Genomic DNA, 6,094 nt, shown 5'->3' with positions numbered 1-6,094 from the left:
AAGGTAGGGCCTTGACTCAGCCTTGAGTCATCATCATTACCTGGCTCACCACAGCAGCTAATATTTATGGGACACTTCCTATGCGTGTGCCAGGCTTAGTGCTGAGCATACCAGGTGTGCAAGTTCATGTCAGCCAGAGAATAACCCTTTTGAGATTTAAAGAGGTCTGACAGCTTCCCAGTGGCATGCCATTAGTCAACAGCAGAGTGAAGGACCGGGACCCCATGTCCTCACTGGCTCCTGTCTGGGAAATTGGCCACACCAGGCTGCCGGAGTCTTGGTCTGCAGACACCAGCACAGCTTGTAGTAATGCTGCAGTCAAGACACAGGTCACAGGGCTCTGGGGGGTGCCGGGATGAAATAAGAACCCCCGGCCTGGCTCTGCCAGACACAGTCCCAGGGAGGCAAGAGAATGGCTGAACATAGAGCCAGTGTTCTGTTCTGCTCATCCATGTGCATTTCCCTCCAGCCTTCATACTGTGCCCCAGGGCTGCCGACTGTAGGGTTAGAAGCAATGCATGAATACATTTATGCACTCTGCTCTAGTACAGATGAGCTCCATCCTTGGGGTATATCTTACCCCAAAAACCCCCACCCAACACACACACAGCCCCTTCTATCCCTACCTCCAAATAAACATGTTCGTGTTGAAGAAAAGTCCACACTGTCTAATTTCATTTATTAAACAGAAAATTGGGAAAAGTGATCATGAGGGAAATCTGGGATTACAAGATTCTTATTGGGGGTCCTTTCCCAGGCCTTTCCCCAGAACACACTTTAACATGTGATCTGAAGTACTGAGTAGCCTGCAGCCGCTTGTTTCACGGGTGCGTCATGCACTCAGAGTTTGTGATAAGCATTTACTGACGCTGATGATAGAGAAGATACCACCATGCAGCTAAGCAAATAGCTAATACGGATGCTGGCGTTATTTGGAGGTGAGCCCTTTGCTGTCTGGCCAGAATGTCCAGGCTCCTGATCTGGAAGGCTGTGTTCTCAGCGGCATGATTGGGTGGGAGAGAGTTCACGCCGGGGCCTGGAGTCCAAAAGCACTCGGCTCTTTAAACAGCCAAGGAGACTCATGTCTGTGCTGCCTGAGTGATCTCGGTGACCTCCACGGGAGAACTGGGCCTTAGGGAATCTGAGTTGCACCTTTCATTAAAATCATGCTCAGCACATCTGCTGCCGCATCTGCAATGGGCTGAGCACCAGCTGGAGCCCAGGACCAGAGGCGGAGCCCCAGCAACGCCGCCATGGACTGTGTTACTCTGGGCGAAAGCCTTAACTTCTCCGTGCCTCAGTTTCTTCCTCCCCATCAGGGGAGTGTTGGATTAGAACGGTGATTCTCAACCAAGGGTGGTTTTACTCAGCCAGGGCACAGGGGGATGTCTGGGGACAATGTTGGCTGTCCCAGTAGGGTTGGGGGCTGGGGGTCCTACATCCAACTAGAGGGGAGAGGCCAGAGATGCTGCCGAACCTCCTACTGGGCACTAGACAGCCCCGCAGCGAAGAATCACGCTCCCAGCGTGCCGAGGCAGGAGGCCCTACGGTAGACAACCGCCTCCCCACCCGCACCCCGAGCTGGGGTTGCCACGAAGACGGGACGGGGCCCTCGCTGGGCAGGGCTCACACTGGGAGGCGGAGAAGGCTCGCTGCCCAGTTGTCCACCGCCTTCCAGGGGATCAGTGGCCCTCCAGTGGGCTTCCCTCAGGAATCCTCCTGCTTCAGGTTGCTGGTGGCCGGGCCTGGATGGCGAACACCGGACCCGCAGGTCAAGTGGCCGTCCTCTGGGCGGCACAGCCCCGGTGACTGCGTGTTCTGTCCCTCACAGGCCCTGTGGCCGGACTCCCGAGGCCACCACTGCAGGCCCTTCATGCTGCCTGACGTGCCCACCTATTTCCAGAGGCAGAGAAACCAGTTCTCTTGGTTTTCTTGGACTCGAACCGTGTCCCTCTTCCCGCGTGCCCGGGAGCAGGCCCGGGGTGGGTTGCCCCCAGCGGGGCACAGCTGGCCTCCTGCGGGCTCCGGCCAGCACGCCCCACGTGTTCTTTGGCTTTCTTGCAGCATTCCCGAACCAAACAGCTCCTTGGGAGGCCTCAAGTGTTCAAAAAGGACAGTAAAATAAGTCACTTGTTCTCGGGAGGCAGCGCAGGCTATTTGGCCACATTTCTGCTTACCAAGTGCTGGCACGGGAGGGCTGCCGTGGCACGGGGGCTGCACGCCCGCCCGCGGAGGCCGCCCGGGAAGCCACGCGTCCACGCCAGGGTGCGCTCGGCGGCACCGCACAGCTGTGACCCTGAGGGGGCTGACGGAAGCTCTGGGACCTGGTCCTGTAATGCGTCAACGCTTACAGCTGCCTCCCTGCCCCCGGGACCTGCTGCGCCCGCCTCCCCTTGAGCCCCGCTCACGCCCCGCCCAGTGTCTGTCCCCTGAGGATTCCGCAGGGAGGTTCTAAGGGCTGGAAACGAGCCAATCGGGAGAGCCACTTAGGATTAATCAGACATCACTACCTCACCACACAGAAGTCAACATCAGAGGCACAAAAGTGTTAAATGCAAAAAAAATCCATGAAACTACCAAAAGAACATGCAGGAAAAGGCTTTTCTAAGCAGGAGGTAAAACACCCAGAAGCTGCTAAGGAAAAGATAATTTTATCTCATCAAGATTAAAACTTTCCTTTCAAAAACAAAAAAGTCAAAGCCAAATGATGCACAGAAGACAGACGCCTTGCTCAGAGTCGGGCACAAGCCGCCGGCCGGCAGGACCACATGGCTTTGGGGGACCCGGCCGCTCCTCCCCACCCTGACCTCACCCCGTGTTCGCCGGGATGGGCTCCTTTCTGCAGCGGTGACAAAGCCCGCTCTCCCGCTGCAGTGATGCGGAACAGGTTCACTTCCCCCTCATGCCAAGTCCAGTGGGTCAAGCCGCTCCCCGGGGCCTGGCTAGACGCAGGCTGTGGCTCCTCCCGCCCCCCGGCCAGGGCTCACCACTGAGGGCGTGGCTGGCGACCTGCAGGCTTCCCGCTTCCTCCCTTGCTCACTCACCCAGCTTTGTTGTGGCACCTTGAGCACCAAACACACTCCCGTCTCACAGCCTTTGCGTTAGCTCTTCCCTCCTCCTGGAACGCTGGTCTCCTGGAAATCCCACCCGCTTTGGGGGAGGCCTCTCCCCATCACCCTGTGGAAGACTGCCACCTCCCATGCCCCCCCTCACTCCCTGTCCCCCTCCGGACTGACTTTTCTCATGGCACAGGGCACTGCCAGGAAGGCTGACATACCCTCAGGCGTTCCAAACAAAGGGATGTGATACAGGGAACTGGCCAGACAGGTTTAGATGGCTGAAGGAGTAAGAAGGGATTCACGTCTGCAGACAGCAGCTACCAGCCCTAGGGCTGGGAAAACACAGCAGAAAGGGGAGCTTCTGGAAGCCAGGGCTGTGGGTAGGCCTTGCCTGCTGGCCCAGGGCACACTCCAAGCAGCTCTGGAGTCTGAGGAGGGGCACATCTGCTCAGATGTCAACGTGGGCACGGCCCCACAGGTAGCCAGAGGCTCAGATGCTGTGTGGTGGGTGAGCGGACGGCGTGGAGGCACACTTAGCCATCACCAGGCCCCCGGGTGCAATGCACACACCCTGAGGGCAGGGCTTCCCTCTCGAAGGGTCTGCTGCATCCACCCCCTTCCACCCACCAACAAACTTCAATAAATGCTGACATGAATGAATGAATGAATGAATGAATGAATGAATAACTGCGGGAAATATCTGCAACCTAGAAGGCCCAGGGACACTTTCCTGAGGATGTAAAGAGAGCTTTCAAGTGAAAAAGAAAGAGGTTCACACCCAGATCAAGAATTGGACCCAGGAGGCAGCTGGGCAGTAAAGAATGACGAGGACCTGTCACTACAAGTGTGGAAGCGCCTCTGAAACAAAGCTGGTGTCGCTCAGTTCTCAGAAGCGCAGGATTACACACACGGATATGCTTTTATGTGATGAGAAAAGATCTAAAAGGAACACCCAAAACGTCACAGTTGTAGTGGGAATAGGCCTGGGCATTGGCAGGGAGCCCGGAGGTGGTGGGATGGAGGACAGAGTGGGGAGGAGACATTCATTTCTACTCTACTCCCTTCACTTCCGTTTGAAATTTTTGTCAGGAGGAAGTATTTTCTTATAATAAAAACCAATTACTTAAAAAAAGAAAAGTGACTCAAGTTAACAGAGTTAAAAACAGGGAACAGGATGGGGGCTTTGTATCTACACGTCCCGCCAACAGCACACCGGGAACTCACCTCGGGTTGTCTAGCAGCACAGGGGGCTCGGTGGTAACGTAACAGGTGGTAACCTGGGCCCTGTGCTGGGTCATCCAGGAGCAACACGCCTGCAGCTCAGAGAGAACGGAGTGATGTGGAGGTAGGCACATCTCTACGGCCATGCAGTTTGGATTGACAAGGGACCTATCTCTTCTATATTAAAACTGGCATGTCACAGACCATGCCTCCTACCAAGGACTAGGTCCTAGAATATATAAAGAACTCTCAATGCAATGGAAAAACAACACAGAATCCAATTCGAAAACGGACAAAAGATATGAGGAGATATTTCACCAACAAGGATACATGAACAGCAAACAAGCACATGGAAAGGGTTGAACATCACCAGCCACTAGGAAAAGGCAAATTACAAACGCAATGAGAGAGCACCTCACACCTATCAGAATGGCCAAAATAAAAAAGTGGCAACACCAAATGCTGGTGAGGATGTGGAGAAACTGGATCCCTCACACAGTGCTGGCGGGAGGGGAGACTGTGCAGCCCCTCTGGAAAGCAGTCTTGCAGTCCCTTGTAAAACTAATGCCACTACCTACTGTACAACCCAGCAGTGGCACTCTTGGGCATTTACCCAAAGAAATGAAAGTTTATGTCCACAGAAAAGCAAAGGTTCACACCAGCTTTATCTACAGTAGACAAAAGCTGAGAACAGCCCTCCAGTCCGTCAGCGGGAGAGTGGTGGAATACACTCTGGCTCACCGACTATTTACGGCTCTGCCACAACAGCGGATGAACCACTGACGCACGTGACAACCGGTTGTCTGTCCAGGGAATTACACTAAATGAGAAAAGCCAATTCCAAAAGGTTACAGACTGTGTGATTCCACTCCGGTTACATTTTTTAAATGACAAAATTTTAGAAAGGGGGAACAGCGGTTGCCGGGAGTTGGGACCAGGAAGTGGTGCGCAGGTGTAGGAGCTGTAAGAGGGCAAAAATGGGGTGGCTGTGATGACGGGGACATCCTGTGTTTTGACTGTGGTGTGGATGCATGAAGCTACACAGGGGACGAAACTGTCCCCCACGCACACTGATGAGCACCAGGCAAGGGGAAATGGGAGTGAGACGGGCAGATTGTACACGGGGACCCCCTGTGCTGTGACTTTGCAGATGTTACCGGTGGGGGAAACAGGGTGGGGGAGGCCGGTACAGGGATCTCGTACTGTTCCTTAGACCTCTGTGTGCCTGCATCTGTAATTACATCAATAAAAATTTCAATACAACAGACAGATACAAGGTTCTCCTGCACTACTATGAAACCTGATTCAATTGGTTCATTTTGGATTTGCTGTTTAAAAATATATAAACCAGGGTGACATCACTAGCAAACAAACAAACTTGCCCTCGCATAGAACCCACTTGGGCTGGCAGGGCTGGCTTCCGCACACACGTGAGTCCTTGTTTGGTCTGGCTCCCGCCTTTGTGGCAGGAGAGGCTGCCCAGCACTGCTGCCGTCTGAGCTTATACACAGGTGACGCGTCTCCTCAGTGACGCGACCCGCCCCCAAGCAGCTCAGTCCTGCGGTGACAGTCAACTCCCATGGTAAGACAGAAAAAACCTAGAGGTGCCTAAACACAGAATGGCCAGATAGCTGTGCTTGTTCACTTTCTCATGAGTCACTCAGACCTTCCCTATTTCGCTTTCAGACACGCAGGCTTCCCACCTGCTCATTGGTCAGGGGGCCTGGCGGGGAGCAGGGGCTTGGAAATCAGCCCCCACACACCCCTCTGAGCTTCTGCGCACACAGACTCTTCCCTGCCCTACAGCCTGGACA

At 54.4% G+C, this 6,094-nt stretch overlaps 1 long non-coding RNA gene across 1 annotated transcript; it reads right to left on the bottom strand.

The window, feature by feature from the left end:
- Window positions 1-377: 377 nt before the first annotated feature.
- On the bottom strand, window positions 378-3,151 carry LOC130683715 (uncharacterized). Its single transcript, XR_008997589.1, has 3 exons — window positions 3,045-3,151; window positions 1,631-2,330; window positions 378-497 (listed from the first exon to the last, which is right to left on the bottom strand). It is a non-coding gene; the product is annotated as an uncharacterized LOC130683715 (long non-coding RNA).
- Window positions 3,152-6,094: the final 2,943 nt, after the last annotated feature.

The sequence above is a fragment of the Manis pentadactyla genome, chromosome 4 (assembly GCF_030020395.1).
Source record: "Manis pentadactyla isolate mManPen7 chromosome 4, mManPen7.hap1, whole genome shotgun sequence".
Classification (NCBI taxonomy): domain Eukaryota; kingdom Metazoa; phylum Chordata; class Mammalia; order Pholidota; family Manidae; genus Manis; species Manis pentadactyla.
This window is presented reverse-complemented; position numbering and strand designations above follow the sequence as displayed.